The sequence below is a fragment of the Crinia signifera genome, chromosome 12 (assembly GCF_055691185.1).
Source record: "Crinia signifera chromosome 12, ASM5569118v1, whole genome shotgun sequence".
Classification (NCBI taxonomy): domain Eukaryota; kingdom Metazoa; phylum Chordata; class Amphibia; order Anura; family Myobatrachidae; genus Crinia; species Crinia signifera.
Window position 1 is genome coordinate 1314419 of NC_139228.1, and position 17092 is coordinate 1331510.

General features: G+C 48.9%; 1 protein-coding gene across 24 annotated transcripts in view; it reads right to left on the reverse strand.

Moving 5' to 3' along the window:
- The window catches only part of LOC146049607 (immunoglobulin superfamily member 11-like), a 571199-nt gene that overhangs the window by 474708 nt on the left and 79399 nt on the right, over window positions 1–17092 (reverse strand). For 2 of the 24 annotated variants that reach the window (XM_083166148.1, XM_083166141.1), the window contains exon 6: window positions 10207–10436. The exons of 21 other annotated variants lie outside the window; for them this stretch is intronic. The gene's annotated coding sequence lies outside the window, so the exon portion shown is untranslated. Of the gene's footprint in view, window positions 1–10206; window positions 10437–10748; window positions 10915–17092 lie in introns of those variants that run through there. One more of the 24 variants, XM_083166160.1, reaches the window with a different exon arrangement.

Below are 17092 nucleotides of genomic sequence, written 5' to 3' on the forward strand. Positions count from 1 at the left end.
CAAAGGTGGCATCCCAGTACCACACAAAAGGTGGCATCCTATTACAGTACCAGGCAAAGGTGGCATTCTACCATAGTACCACGCAAAGGTGGCATCCTATTACAGTACCAGGCAGAGGTGGCATTCTACCATAGTACCACGCAAAGGTGGCATCCTATCACAGTTCCAGGCAAAAGGTGGCATCCTATTACAGTACCAGGCAAAGGTGGCATCCCAGTACCACACAAAAGGTGGCATCCTATTACAGTACCAGGCAAAGGTGGCATTCTACCATAGTACCACGCAAAAGTGGCATCCTATTACAGTACCAGGTAGAGGTGGCATTCTACCATAGTACCACGCAAAGGTGGCATCCTATCACAGTACCAGGCAAAGGTGGCATCCTATCACAGTACCAGTCAAAGGTGGCATTCTACCATAGTACCACGCAAAGGTGGCATCCTATCACAGTACCAGGCAAAGGTGGCATCCTATCACAGTACCAGTCAAAGGTGGCATTCTACCATAGTACCACGCAAAGGTGGCATCCTATCACAGTACCAGGCAAAGGTGGCATCCTATCACAGTACCACGCAAAGGTGGCATCCTATCACAGTTCCAGGCAAAGGTGGCATCCTATCACAGTACCAGTCAAAGGTGGCATTCTACCATAGTACCACGCAAAGGTGGCATCCTATTACAGTACCAGGCAGAGGTGGCATTCTACCATAGTACCACGCAAAGGTGGCATCCTATCACAGTTCCAGGCAAAGGTGGCATCCCAGTACCACACAAAAGGTGGCATCCTATTACAGTACCAGGCAGAGGTGGCATTCTACCATAGTACCACGCAAAGGTGGCATCCTATCACAGTTCCAGGCAAAGGTGGCATCCCAGTACCACACAAAAGGTGGCATCCTATTACAGTACCAGGCAAAGGTGGCATTCTACCATAGTACCACGCAAAGGTGGCATCCTATCACAGTACCAGGCAAAGGTGGCATCCTATCACAGTACCAGGCAAAGGTGGCATCCTATCACAGTACCAAGCAAAGGTGGCATCCCAGTAGCACACAAAAGGTGGCATCCTATTACAGTACCAGGCAAAGGTGGCATTCTACCATAGTACCACGCAAAGGTGGCATCCTATCACAGTACCAGGCAAAGGTGGCATCCCAGTACCACACAAAAGGTGGCATCCTATTACAGTACCAGGCAAAGGTGGCATTCTACCATAGTACCACGCAAAAGTGGCATCCTATTACAGTACCAGGTAGAGGTGGCATTCTACCATAGTACCACGCAAAGGTGGCATCCTATCACAGTACCAGGCAAAGGTGGCATCCTATCACAGTACCAGTCAAAGGTGGCATTCTACCATAGTACCACGCAAAGGTGGCATCCTATCACAGTACCAGGCAAAGGTGGCATCCTATCACAGTACCAGTCAAAGGTGGCATTCTACCATAGTACCACGCAAAGGTGGCATCCTATCACAGTTCCAGGCAAAGGTGGCATCCCAGTACCACACAAAAGGTGGCATCCTATTACAGTACCAGGCAAAGGTGGCATTCTACCATAGTACCACGCAAAGGTGGCATCCTATTACAGTACCAGGCAGAGGTGGCATTCTACCATAGTACCACGCAAAAGTGGCATCCTATCACAGTTCCAGGCAAAGGTGGCATCCCAGTACCACACAAAAGGTGGCATCCTATTACAGTACCAGGCAAAGGTGGCATTCTACCATAGTACCACGCAAAGGTGGCATCCTATTACAGTACCAGGCAAAGGTGGCATTCTACCATAGTACCACGCAAAGGTGGCATCCTATCACAGTTCCAGGCAAAGGTGGCATCCCAGTACCACACAAAAGGTGGCATCCTATTACAGTACCAGGCAGAGGTGGCATTCTACCATAGTACCACGCAAAGGTGGCATCCTATCACAGTTCCAGGCAAAGGTGGCATCCCAGTACCACACAAAAGGTGGCATCCTATTACAGTACCAGGCAAAGGTGGCATTCTACCATAGTACCACGCAAAGGTGGCATCCTATCACAGTACCAGGCAAAGGTGGCATCCTATCACAGTACCAGGCAAAGGTGGCATCCTATCACAGTACCAAGCAAAGGTGGCATCCCAGTAGCACACAAAAGGTGGCATCCTATTACAGTACCAGGCAAAGGTGGCATTCTACCATAGTACCACGCAAAGGTGGCATCCTATCACAGTACAACACAAAGGTGGCATTCTACCACAGTACCATGCAAAGGTGGCATCACAGTACCAGGCAAAGTTGGCAGCTTATCACAGTACCATGCTTAAAGTCACTGAGCTCTTCAGAATGACCCATTTTATATCACAAATGTTTTCAAATGGAGACTGTATGGCAAGGGGCAGTGGCAAGGGGTCAGCCGCATCAGGCACCCAAGGCGGCACTGTGTACAGCATGGTAGGTACTGTACGGAGGCATGGGCTTTACTGGTCAGGGAACAGTGTGCAGACAGCAATGGGGCAAGTCATTGGTTAAGTTAATGGGAAAGGTGGATGAACGGACTGGTCATACTGACCCAGAGTGGTGTTATATATAAACTTTCCAGGCACGGAGCATCGGAAATTCCAGTTTCTGGAGAAGGTCTTCTGTATGCAAATCTAGTAAGGAAGTAACAGCAACATTACTGAGACAAACATCTGCCCACCAGTGTCTGTTCTGTGATTACCTGAGAGTTCCCACACCCACTGAGCATGTCAGTGTCATCGCCAGTGCTGTATGGATGAGATAACTCAGCAGTGCTGCAGTAAGAGAGTGTCCTGATAATTACACACTAACAACATGTACAACACGTAGAGCGCAGGATATATACAACGCCATTGCTTCAGTGGTAGGCGGAGCAGGGGACAGGGGTACCTATATTACACGCCTTTGAGTGTTGGGGGTCTATGAAATGGAGCTGGTAGTTGGGTCCATTTTGGGGGCCCATTAATCATTTAATATATGCAGCGAATTCAACGAAAACAACCAGTGGTTAGCCGCAAATAATAAGTATTTGTATGAAGAAGGGTAGATCCTGCCTAAATAACATTGCATATTTCATCATATTTATTTATTTATTATTTATTTATTAACAGTTTCTTATATAGCGCTGCATATTCCGCAGCGCTTTACAAAAGGCGACAGTGATACAACAAACTGGGTATACACAGCAGTCAAAAGGTAGGAGGGCCTATAGGGAAATAGGCATTGATGCATAAGGATAGATACTGTAATCTTATTGCATTAATTCCACCAGAATGTAAAGGTTCTTGGTGTGCTGTATAATACGGAGACCCAGGGGATCAGGAGGATGGAAATTGTGATAGAGAGAATACTGTATGTGTGGTCTGTACAGTGGGGATGTAATTGGATAGGACAGAGGATATGTGTGGTCTGTACAGTGGGGATGTGATTGGATAGGAGAGGATATGTGTGGCCTGTACAGTGGGGATGTGATTGGATAGGACAGAGGATATGTGTGGTCTGTACAGTGGGGATGTGATTGGATAGGAGAGGATATGTGTGGCCTGTACAGTGGGGATGTGATTGGATAGGACAGAGGATATGTGTGGTCTGTACAGTGGGGATGTGATTGGATAGGACAGAGGATATGTGTGGTCTGTACAGTGCGGATGTGATTGGATAGGACAGAGGATATGTGTGGTCTGTACAGTGCGGATGTGATTGGATAGGACAGAGGATATGTGTGGTCTGTACAGTGGGGATGTGATTGGATAGGACAGAGATATGTGTGGTCTGTACAGTGGGGATGTGATAGGATAGGACAGAGGATATGTGTGGTCTGTACAGTGGGGATGTGATTGGATAGGACAGAGGATATGTGTGGTCTGTACAGTGGGATGTGATTGGATAGGAGAGGATATGTGTGGTCTGTACAGTAGGGATGTGATTGGATAGGAGAGGATATGTGTGGTCTGTACAGGTGGGATGTGATTGGATAGGACAGAGGATATGTGTGGTCTGTACAGTGGGGATGTGATTGGATAGGAGAGGATATGTGTGGATTGTACAGTGGGGATGTGATTGGATAGGAGAGGATATGTGTGGTCTGTACAGTGGGGATGTGATTGGATAGGACAGAGGATATGTGTGGTCTGTACAGTGGTGATGTGATTGGATAGGACAGAGGATATGTGTGGCCTGTACAGTGGGGATGTGATTGGATAGGACAGAGGATATGTGTGGTCTGTACAGTGGGGATGTGATTGGATAGGACAGAGGATATGTGTGGCCTGTACAGTGGGGATGTGATTGGATAGGAGAGGATGTGTGTGGCCTGTACAGTGCGGATGTGATTGGATAGGAGAGGATATGTGTGGTCTGTACAGTGGGGATGTGATTGGATAGAAGAGGATATGTGTGGTCTGTACAGTGGGGATGTGATTGGATAGGAGAGGATATGTGTGGTCTGTACAGTGGCGATGTGATTGGATAGGACAGAGGATATGTGTGGTCTGTACAGTGGGGATGTGATTGGATAGGAGAGGATATGTGTGGTCTGTACAGTGGGATATGATTGGATAGGACAGAGGATATGTGTGGTCTGTACAGTGGGGATGTGATTGGATAGGACAGAGGATATGTGTGGCCTGTACAGTGGGGATGTGATTGGATAGGAGAGTATATGTGTGGTCTGTACAGTGGGATATGATTGGATAGGACAGAGGATATGTGTGGTCTGTACAGTGGGGATGTGATTGGATAGGAGAGGATGTGTGGCCTGTACAGTGGGGATGTGATTGGATAGGACAGAGTATATGTGTGGTCTGTACAGTGGGATATGATTGGATAGGACAGAGTATATGTGTGGTCTGTACAGTGGGGATGTGATTGGATAGGAGAGGATATGTGTGGTCTGTACAGTGGGGATGTGATTGGATAGGAGATGATATGTGTGGTCTGTACAGTGTGGATGTGATAGGATAGGACAGAGGATATGTGTGGTCCGTACAGTAGGGATGTGATTGGATAGGACAGAGGATATGTGTGGCCTGTACAGTGGGGATGTGATTGGATAGGACAGAGGATATGTGTGTATCCTGTACAGTGGGGATGTGATTGGATAGGAGAGGATATGTGTGGCCTGTACAGTGGGGATGTGATTGGATAGGACAGAGGATATGTGTGGCCTGTACAGTGGGGATGTGATTGGATAGGACAGAGTATATGTGTGGTCTGTACAGTGGGGATGTGATTGGATAGGACAGAGGATATGTGTGGTCCGTACAGTAGGGATGTGATTGGATAGGAGAGGATGTGTGTGGCCTGTACAGTGGGGATGTGATTGGATAGGACAGAGTATATGTGTGGTCTGTACAGTGGGGATGTGATTGGATAGGAGAGGATATGTGTGGCCTGTACAGTGGGATGTGATTGGATAGGAGAGGATATGTGTGGTCTGTACAGTGGGGATGTGATTGGATAGGACAGAGGATATGTGTGGCCTGTACAGTGGGGATGTGATTGGATAGGAGAGGATATGTGTGGTCTGTACAGTGGGGAGGTGATTGGATAGGAGAGGATATGTGTGGTCTGTACAGTGTGGATGTGATTGGATAGGAGAGGATATGTGTGGTCTGTACAGTGGGGATGTGATTGGATAGGAGAGGATATGTGTGGTCTGTACAGTGGGGAGGTGATTGGATAGGAGAGGATATGTGTGGTCTGTACAGTGGGGAGGTGATTGGATAGGAGAGGATAGGATATGTGTGGTCTGTACAGTGGGGAGGTGATTAGATAGGAGAGGATATGTGTGGTCTGTACAGTGGAGATGTGATTGGATAGGAGAGGATATGTGTGGCCTGTACAGTGGGGATGTGATTGGATAGGACAGAGGATATGTGTGGTCTGTACAGTGGGGATGTGATTGGATAGGAGAGGATATGTGTGGCCTGTACAGTGGGGATGTGATTGGATAGGACAGAGGATATGTGTGGTCTGTACAGTGGGGATGTGATTGGATAGGACAGAGGATATGTGTGGCCTGTACAGTGGGGATGTGATTGGATAGGAGAGGATATGTGTGGTCTGTACAGTGGGGAGGTGATTAGATAGGAATGGTATATGAAGGTTAAGTGACTGGTTCAGGAATTTGATACGCTTGCCTGAAGACGTGAGTTTTCAGGGAACGCTTATAGGTTTGGAGACTGGAGGAGAGTCTTATTGTGCTTGGGAGGGCATTCCACAGAGTGGGTGCAGCACGAAGAAAGTCCTGCAATCGATAATGTGGATGAAAGACGCAGATCTTGTGAGGAGCGTAGAGGTCGGGTTGGAAGATATTTTGAGATAAGAGAAGATATGTATGTTGGTGTAGTTTGGTTTATGGCTTTGTGTAAATGGGCTTGACTGTGCTATTACTGTGACTAGCGACCATAAGAAATGACCAGATAATTATTAAATAAGCCCCATAATTACTTTAATGCCTCAATAAGAGGTTCCCCACCCGCTCCTGGATGTAGTTAATGCACAGCTCACTCACACTAGGGACGAACAGGCTGACAGTGTGTAGTGTGGAGGATGTGGGGAGATGGCAGCCAGTCTCTCCCCTCTTATCAGAGTACATCTGCGGCTTTCCTCCAGCACATCTGCCACCTCGCTTTTATCTCCACAACAAAGGTATAAAGACAGGTTTACCCAGAGTAACAAAGCCGTCAGTCTGTCCAGATGGATGGACAAAGCTCTGACAGCACAACTGCCCATCACACCCTGTACACGCTTACTACTCTTCCCAGATTTGGGGGGGGGGGGGTAATTGCATAAGGCATACAATGCAGAAGGGGCAGCTGGGTTGGTGAAATGACAAGTGTGACATTACAATGGGTGGGTGGCATGGGGATGTGGACAGGTGTTTGCATCACCACAGGGGACGTGGCCTCACATTAGGTGGGTAGTGCAGGGAGCCGTAGACTGAGGGCAGCTCCAGGAGATGTGCCTACCCTTGCTGGAGACCAGGAGTCTCCTGGCGAATTCGGTAGAGCAGGTAAGTATGGGTAATTGTGGTGCAGACATTTTGCACTACAATGGGCAGCTAATTGTCCTGTCTTACTAATGATATCGGGACTGCCAGCGCAGAAGTGGCAATTGGAGCTTCCTGCCCTCGGGCCTTGCTATACTAACTTGCAGCACCCTGGACACCGCAGCCCAATCGACATGCTGCTGCTGTTTGGGGGCAAATTGGGTGACGGTGACAAGCAGTAATAAAATAAAATTTGCTAAGTTGGTCAGACTTCATGGGAGTTCCAGCAGGACTCCTCATCCTCTATCAGATCACTGGCACTCCCACAACCCACACATAGGCTTTCCATACGTCAGGATGCTCCTGAATTGCACAGGTTGTAGGGCAGATGAGGAGATGCAGGCTGATGTCAGTAGGACACAGAACGGTACTCTTTACTTAGAAGGGCGCCCACGATTTTGATCGTGGGCATCGTTAGTAAAAAATCTCGGGCATTGAATGCACTAAAAAAAAATCGGGTGCGATCAACCGACGAGATGCCCGAGATTTCCCATAGGGAACAATGTTAAATGTCTCAATTGACCCAATTTTCCTGTTCAATGCCTCAATTGACCCGATTTTTCCATAGGAAACAATGTTAAATGGGCCACAGAGGCCAAATAGCCACCCTGAAGTGTATAATGGCCACCCGAATTGTTAACGCCACCCCACGATCAACGTCAACCCGATGCGTGGCGAGCGCAGCGAGCCCGCGAGGGGCGGCGGTACGCATCCTACGACCTTTTCATACCCCCACTATCCACGTCGGCGTGGAGTTGAGAATAGAAAGTGTGGCGAGCGCAGCGAGCCACCGAGCCCGAAGCGTGGCGAGCGCAGCGAGCCCCGCGAGGGTACGCGGACAGCTGTGAAGCCCGCGAGGGGACGCGGATACCTGTGAAGGTATCCGCGTCCGCTCGCCATGCTTCGGGCTCGGTGGCTCGCTGCGCTCGCCACACTATTCTATTCTCAACTCCACGCCGACGTGGATAGTGGGGGTATGAAAAGGTCGTAGGACGCGTACCGCCGCCCCTCGCGGGCTCGCTGCGCTCGCCACGCTTCGGGTTGACGTTGATCGTGGGGTGGCGTTAACAATTCGGGTGGCCATTATACACTTCAGGGTGCCTATTTGGCCTCTGTGGCCCATTTAACATTGTTTCCTATGGAAAAATTGGGTCAATTGAGGCATTGAACAGGAAAATCGGGTCAATTGAGACATTTAACATTGTTCCCTATGGGAAATCTCGGGCATCTCGTCTGTCGCATCGCACCTGATTTTTTAGTGCATTCAATGCCCGAGATGGGCGCCCTTCTAAGTAAAGAGTACCCTCAGAACCTGTGTTACCCATAAGCGACCCGGTGTAAAGTGCGAGCCTAGCTTTGGGGGTTATTCATAGCTGATTGCTGATCTGCAAAATTGCAGAAGCCTGCGATTAGTTCTGAATAACCCCCTATATATCCCATGTGTTGCCCTTGGGTACTGCAGCCAGCAGAGCATAGACCCTGGCAGTCACTGGGTTAAGTGTGGCTGTGGGTGAGGTCTGCCAGGCAGTTACTTATCAGCAAGGGGCTACTCAGAGACTGTGAGAACAGGATGCATCATGTGGACAGTGCTGTTTATGCAACGCAGGTTAGACATGGGGTGCAGGACATGCGGTTGGCTGAGAGGAAGCTGCACTGAGCAGGTCAGATGCTGGGAGGTGTACAGTGTTGGGTAATCGGTGCGGTACTACCCTGTCCCAGCTGGAAATAGCATATCACGGCTGACCACAATAACTGCCGCTGTCATCTCTGGCCTCAATCACTCTCCCTTCCTACCACAGGGGAAGCGACCTGTGTACTGCACACACAATATCCTGCACTCACCTGCTGGAGGTCACAGGAGGTACACACAGTGGCCCATCCGTCTGACCAAAAGGCCCATTTACCATTTAATATTGGGGCTAATTCCCTGAAAGGATGTTTTTGTTCCTCCCACAGTCGATCTATCAATATCCGGCAGCATCACTTTGGGTCACAGTAGCCTATGGGCATATTACTGCACTGCCGGCGGGGCAAAACATATGGGTAAAGACGCAATCAGGTGTCACACACTGAGGGTTGCCACCAATGTGCTGACTCCTGCTCAGTGACAGGAGCTGGGTGCTTCACTATAACAAAGGATCAGCCACCCACCCAGCTGTGCTCCTACCCACAAGGCACCTGTGTGCGGCGTCGCTAAGCTCTCTATGGAGTTCCTCACACCGGGTGTCAATTGGACGCCACTGGTCATAGGATATGCAGCGCACCCCAGTCTGTCGGCAGCGCACCCCAGTCTGTCGGCAGCGCACCCCAGTCTGTCGGCAGCGCACAGATCGACACTCATCTCTCTGCGCTAAGAGAAGTAAAAGGGACATCTCAGTCTGTGGGCCTTATTCATTCGGTTCTCCTTGCATTCGCACGGAGGACCAACGTTGTGCGTCTGCACTTATACAGACGCAAGGGGAGTGCACCCACTGCAAACATTATTTTCCTTTCCCTGGGTGCATGCACCCTACAAGGCGAGCGGGGGGGGGGGGGGGGGCGGCGCTGAGCAGCCCCATTACCATATGGGAATGCCCAGCGTTACATGGGCGTTCCCATAAGAGTGCTGGGCGTTATGGTAATGAGCGGCGATGCGGGTGCAGGGGGCTGGCTGCTAATATCACCGGATGTCAGCTGTTCGCCCATATACGTCCCAGCGGGCACGCATATGGAATGGACTTGAAAGTCATTTTTATATGCATGTACCTTCCACATCTTTCCATGGTCGGCGACCATCGATAGATGGGGAGGTTAATACGCAGCATGTGAATGGATGTTTATGCGAAACAGCCATTTGCAACCTGTGTGGGTGAACCCGTGCTGCGCAGTGGACAGGGGGGGGGGGCATTCGCATGGTGGGGTTTGGTGGAGCCAACCAGAATAACCCCCTGAATGTAAAGTGACCCGGCAGAATTGGCAGGGGCGTACTGATGGAGGGCTCATCCAATAGAGGTGTATTTACAGCCCATACGCTGTACGGCGGTGGGAGCAGCTGTATATAATCCTAGGGAGGGGTGGGGGTGCGTTGTGGCTCCTTTCTCCCATGCCCTGACAAAATACACAGAGAGCAAATGACAACGTAAGTGTATAGCGAGCATTGTATCACTTCTACTTACAGTATACTGTGGGGTTTTCCCCGGACCTGAGGTGAGACACGGACTCCGCACTGTGATACGCTGCCATTGTGTGAGACAGATCTTGGTGTATATATGCACAACTGACGTTATGCAGCATTTGGGAGGCGGTGACTGGGCGTGCCAAGTGCCGGGTCTGCGTTCCTGGTGCCAGGCAGAGTATAACAATTCTTCCACTTATGCTGCATGGCCGAGGGTGGTGACCACGATGGCTGCAAGATATATTTACCAAGGTTTCATTTCGGGTGATTTTGCTGTCAATTTGCATTTGGAGATTTAATTAAGGCAAAAATCGAATGTAAAATAGAATATAAACCCAACACCATTCAAATTGAAAATCAAACACAAAATCGAACTACAAACCTAAATAATAGACCAATACCACACAGGCGATTGTAGCTTCTAAACTACATTCTTTTCACAGAACCTTTATCACAATGCCTATAAAAGTAGAGATTATGGAAGCTACGATAGATAGCAGATATGGGCATGTGCCACAAGTCTCAGAGCAATGCAGAGCTGACCTTTCCGTAGAGCGAATGACAGTCAGGCACCGTTTATGCGACAGTGGTGGTAACACATAGGCACAGGTCAGTATAGGGTAGTATCGCCAGGAACGCCCACAGATCCGTACTCCGGCAGTGTGCCTCCAGCATCTCAGATTATAGATGGATCTCATGTGCGCTGGGAATGTGTACGCAGTCGCTATACGGTGGCTCTGCTGGACGTCCCAAAATATAGTGTTACTAATAGGATATAGAAATGTATTTATTACCAGTTATTATATAGCGCACACATACTCCGCAGCGCTGTACAGAGACTATTATTACCAGTTATTATATAGCACACACATATTCCGCAGCGCTGTACAGAGACTATTACCAGTTATTTATATAGCACACACATATTCCGCAGCGCTGCACAGAGACTATTACTACCAGTTATTATATAGTGCACACATATTCCGCAGCGCTGTACAGAGAATATTATTACCAGGTATTATATAGCGCACACATATTCCGCAGCGCTGTACCGAGAATATTATTACCAGTTATTATATAGCGCACACATATTCCGCAGCGCTCTACAGAGAATATTATTACCAGTTATTATATAGCGCACACATATTCCACAGCGCTGTACAGAGACTATTATTACCAGTAATTATATAGCGCACACATATTCCGCAGTGCTGTACAGAGACTATTATTACCAGTTATTATATAGCGCACACATATTCCGCAGCGCTGCACAGAGACTATTACTACCAGTTATTATATAGTGCACACATATTCCGCAGCGCTGTACAGAGACTATATTATTACCAGTTATTATATAGTGCACACGTATTCCACAGCTCTGTACAGAGAATATTATTACCAGCTATTTATATAGTGCACACGTATTCCACAGCGCTGTACAGAGACTATTATTACCAGTTATTATATAGCGCACACATATTCCGCAGCGCTGTACAGAGACTATTATTACCAGTTATTTATATAGCGCACACATATTCCGCAGCGCTGCACAGAGACTATTACTACCAGTTATTATATAGTGCACACATATTCCGCAGCGCTGTACAGAGAATATTATTACCAGCTATTTATATAGTGCACACGTATTCCACAGCGCTGTACAGAGACTATTATTACCGGTTATTATATAGCACACACATATTCCGCAGCACTGTACAGAGATTATTATTACCAGTTATTTATATAATGCACACATATTCCGCAGCGCTGTACAGAGACTATTATTACCAGTTATTATATAGCGCACACATATTCCGCAGCGCTGTACAGAGACTATTATTACCAGTTATATAGCGCACACATATTCCGCAGAGCTTTACAGAGAATATTATTACCAGTTATTATATAGCGCACACATATTCCACAGCGCTGTACAGAGACTATTATTACCAGTTATATAGCGCACACATATTCCGCAGTACTGTACAGAGACTATTATTACCAGTTATATAGCGCACACATATTCCGCAGAGCTTTACAGAGAATAGTGGAGCTTACAATCTATATTACCTACCACACGTACACGCACACAGACATTGTTACATTTGCTGGGAGACAATAACCTACCAGTATATTTTTGGATTGTGGAAGGAAACCGGAGTACCCGGAGGAAACCCACGCAAGTACAGGGAGAATATACAAAATCCTACCTCACAACAACAATCCACTAGCTAGTCCCCCTCCAGTTCACCTACCGATCTAATCGATGCATTGAGGAGGCAGTCAGCCTGGGCCTGCACTACATTCTGCAGCACCTGGATATGCCTGGTACCTATGCAAGGGTCCTGTTTGTTGACTTCAGTGCAACACAATCATCCCCAACATCAGTAAAGATAATCAAATTCGCAGATGACACTACCGTCACTGGCCTTATCAAGGACGGGGACGAATCGGCCTACAGACAAGAAGTGGACTGATTGACCCGGTGGTGCAGCAGCAACCATCTAGAGCTGTTGAGATGGTAGTGGACTTTAGGAAGAAGGCTGACAGTGTGGTGTCGCTAGTGGACTCCTTCAAGTTCCTAGGGCCCAACACTGATACTATTGTCTGAAAAGCGCAGCAGAGGCTATTCTTCCTGAGGCAACGGAGGAAGTTCAACATCCCACAGAAGCTTCGGTCCTTCTACTCCACAATTGTGGAGTCTGTACTGTGCTCCTCAATACTGGTCTGGTGCGGCTCCGCCAGCAAGAGAGACAAATGCAGACTCCAACAGGTAGTCAGAACTGCAGAGAAGATAATCGGGACGGACCTTCCCTCTGTCCAGACCAAAACAGCGGGCAACGAAGATAGCCAAGGACCAACTACATCCTGACCATGGCTTGTTTAACCTGCTGCCATCAGGCAGACGCTACAGGGCTGTTCCCGCCAGGTCCACCAGAAGCCTAAAAAGTTTCTTCCCTCAAGCGGTTCACTCCTCACTGTCTAGTCGCGCCATAACCCTCTGCACACAATCTAACACGGTGTCCCCTCTTAAGCATAGACTATAGACCTCGATGGCTATCCAGCTTCTGCTATATTGTCACATGATGTTGTTAATCACTGCAGCATCTATAGACTGGTCTGTCAATGGGATATTTACTCCTCACTGCTTAATACGCTCTTATTGACGATTGCATAAGCAGAATATTCTGTAGTAGTGGATGTACAGCCGTACATCACAGCGCTGCTGCTGCTGGCAGAGCGGGGCTGGGCTCGTACAGAGGAGGCAGCACACCTGCCCCCTCTCTAGACACTCCTCTGAGGGCACGGATATGGTGGGTAATGCTGCAGGTCTCTGGAGGAGGACATCCACCCTCCAGCATTTCACTCTCACACAGTGGCAAGACGGTGCAACACATGTGCAGATACTGGGATGACAGCAAAGTGCCAGCTCCTGCTCTGCACTGTGACATCGCATGCAGTTCCCAGCTCCTGCCACAGTACAGGAGCTGGCACTGCAGCCTCATCACTACCAGGGGCAGGTGCATCCTGCATACCCCCAGAATGACGGAAAATGGGGGTTCTGGCAACGTCACAATACCATGTCCCCTTTCTGTGCAGGATGTGGATAGATGTAGAATTAAACTGACTGAGGTACTAAATAAATCACTTATTGGTGCTCTATATCGCCCCCTCTCTCCAGCGCTCTATATCGCCCCCTCGCTCTCCAGCGCTCTATATCGCCCCCTCTCTCCTGCGCTCTATATCGCCCCCTCTCTCCAGCGCTCTATATCGCCCCCTCTCTCCAGCACTCTATATCGCCCCCTCGCTCTCCATCGCTCTATATCGCCCCCTCTCTCCTGCGCTCTATATCGCCCCTCGCTCTCCAGCGCTCTATATAACCCTCTCTCTCCAGCGCTCTATATCGCCCCCTCTGTCTCCTGTGCTCTATATCGCCCCCTCTCTCTCCAGCGCTCTATATCGCCCCCTCTCTCTCCAGCGCTCTATATCGCCCCCTCTCTCCAGCGCTCTATATCGCCCCCTCTCTCTCCAGCGCTCTATATCGCCCCCTCTCTCTCCAGCGCTCTATATCGCCCCCTCGCTCTCCAGCGCTCTATATCGCCCCCTCGCTCTCCAGCGCTCTATATCGCCCCCTCTCTCCAGCGCTCTATATCGCCCCCTCGCTCTCCAGCGCTCTATATCGCCCCCTCGCTCTCCAGCGCTCTATATCTCCCCCTCGCTCTCCAGCGCTCTATATCGCCCCCTCTCTCCTGCGCTCTATATCGCCCCCTCGCTCTCCAGCGCTCTATATCGCCCCCTCTCTCCTGCGCTCTATATCGCCCCCTCGCTCTCCAGCGCTCTATATCGCCCCCTCGCTCTCCAGCGCTCTATATCGCCCCCTCTCTCCTGTGCTCTATATCACCCCCTCTCCCCAGTGCTCTATATCGCCCCCTCTCTCCAGTGCTCTATATTGCGCTTTCTCCAGAGACCTATATTACCCCTCTGTTTGTCTGTTCCATTGTAACCTATTACAGGGCTTTGTTACTCGTCACTGTTACCGTGCTGCCTTTCTGTGGTACTTACTATTCATAGTTCTGCTGTGTTTGCTTTGTAAGCATTTTCAAAGCACAACTGTGGTTAGCTCAGTGTCTGCATCTTAGCGCACTGTGGTTAACACGTTAGAAGGTGTGAAGTATTGCCTAGGTGGCTATACATCCCACCTGCTGTGTTGGTGAAGCATGGGCACGAGGCGGGCAGTGTGCTGGGGCACGGGGACTCCCTCCTGTGCATCAGTAACAGCTGTATATGACACAGGTGTGTATTGCTGTGATCAGTCTGGTGTGTACCATTGTGTGCGATGTGAGTATGTATTTGCTGTTATTATGTACAAGTTACCTATACCCTGTGTGGGACAGATAATACTGGTTGCTTTCCCCTCCAGCTCTGGACAAGCAGACATAACTCCTACAGTAGCTGCACCATAGCTCTGGGCTCAGAGAGCATTAAGGTGGGTACACACGCAATGATGTCGGAAGCGTTCCGACATCGTTAACGAGTGTATCAAATCGTTCATCGTGCGTACACACGGAACGATTGGATACACTTGACAAAAGATTTGTCTATGATCTTCCTGCATGCAGGAAAGATCATAGACCATTGTTAATGATTCACGGGTACGCGCATCGTTAACGATGCACGGAACGATTTGAACGATTGATCGTTCCCATCGATCGGGAACGCCCACATCGGGCTTCAAAATCTATCCGTGTGTATCCAGCTTTAGTTATGAGGTGCATGGCACTACCAAATAATGGTGTGAGCCAAGAACTATGCGGAAACTCACACAGCTCTACTTGTTGCCCAATGACTACAAAAATATCACGACAGTAGAGACACTAGTGTAACACACAATGTAACACACAATGTACACACAATTTAACACACAATGTACACATCTTTAGTACAGAAGAACCCTTCATGCTACTGGGTCTGATTCAGAGGCGGATGCAGCACCAGTGCTTGTGCAGTAAAAGTGATTATCTGATGTGCGAAACGCCTAGGAAACCATTACATTAACCATTATCGCATGTATGTGTAGGGGTGCATGTATATGGGTACTTGTTTCCTAGCAGGGCGCACAGATTTTCTACATACGGTAACGTAGTGAAATCGCATCGCATGGCCCGTTTTTTTCTTAATTTTTTCACTGCTTTTATGGCTCCAGGGGATCTCATTACATCGCACCTCCCACAAAATTGCATGCAATCACATACGATTTTATAGGGTGCAACGCCATTAGCTATATACTAGTATGACATGCAATTAGGTTTGAATGATCCCCCCCCCCCCACACCCCGAAGCGTGGCGCACGCAGCGAGCCCCGCGAGGGGCGGCGGAACGCGTCCTACCGACCTTTTCATACCCCACTATCCACGTCAGCGTGGAGTTGATATTAAATAGTGTGGCGAGCGCAGCGCGCCCCGCGAGGATTACTTTACATGTATTCCGCGTCCGCTCACCACGCTTTGGGCTCGGTGGATCGCTGCGCTCGCCACAATATATAAAGTCAACTCCACGCTGACGTGGATAGTGGGGGTATGAAAAGGTTGGCAGGACGCGTTCCGCGACGCTCGCCATGCTTCGGGGTGGCGTGGAGAGTGGTGGAGTCATTCAAACCTAATTGCATTTCATAGAACTGTATAGCTAATGGCATGGCATCGCACCCTATAAAATCGCATGCAATTTTGCGGGAGGTGCGATGCGATCCCCATGGCCCATAAAAGCAGTGAATACATAAAAAAGAAAAAAAAAAAAAAAAAAAACTAAAACGGCCCATGTGATGCAATGCGATTTTCCTACGCAGAATAGCCCACTAAGCTATTTGCTTAGTGGGTGCCCTGCTAGGAAACAAGTGATAGATAGAGATATATATATATATACACACACATACATACATACATACATACACACACACACACACACATATATACACACACATACATACATATATACACACACACACACACACACACACACACACACACACACACACACACACGTGTTGGTGCGTACGGGAGTGTGCATATGTATACACAGTAATATTCCTGCTACTGCAGGTGCCTGCTTCTGTACCGTCACGTTACTTTTATGTTACATTGGTGGTTATAGGATCCTACGCAGCTGCGCGGGCCAACCCTAATACAAGCCTATAGCAACCCTTGTGGGTCTGTGCTGACTTAGGGCGTGTGAGGCGACTTTCCTACCATGTGCCACCTACAGGGGGCTGAGAGTTCCTGACGACAGGTATAACACCTAAAGGTCACTGGCAGTTAGAGGTGGGGAGACCCTGCCCCCTGACGACTACAGGAGGCTAGCTCTGTAATGTGTAAGGGACACACAAGTCTGGG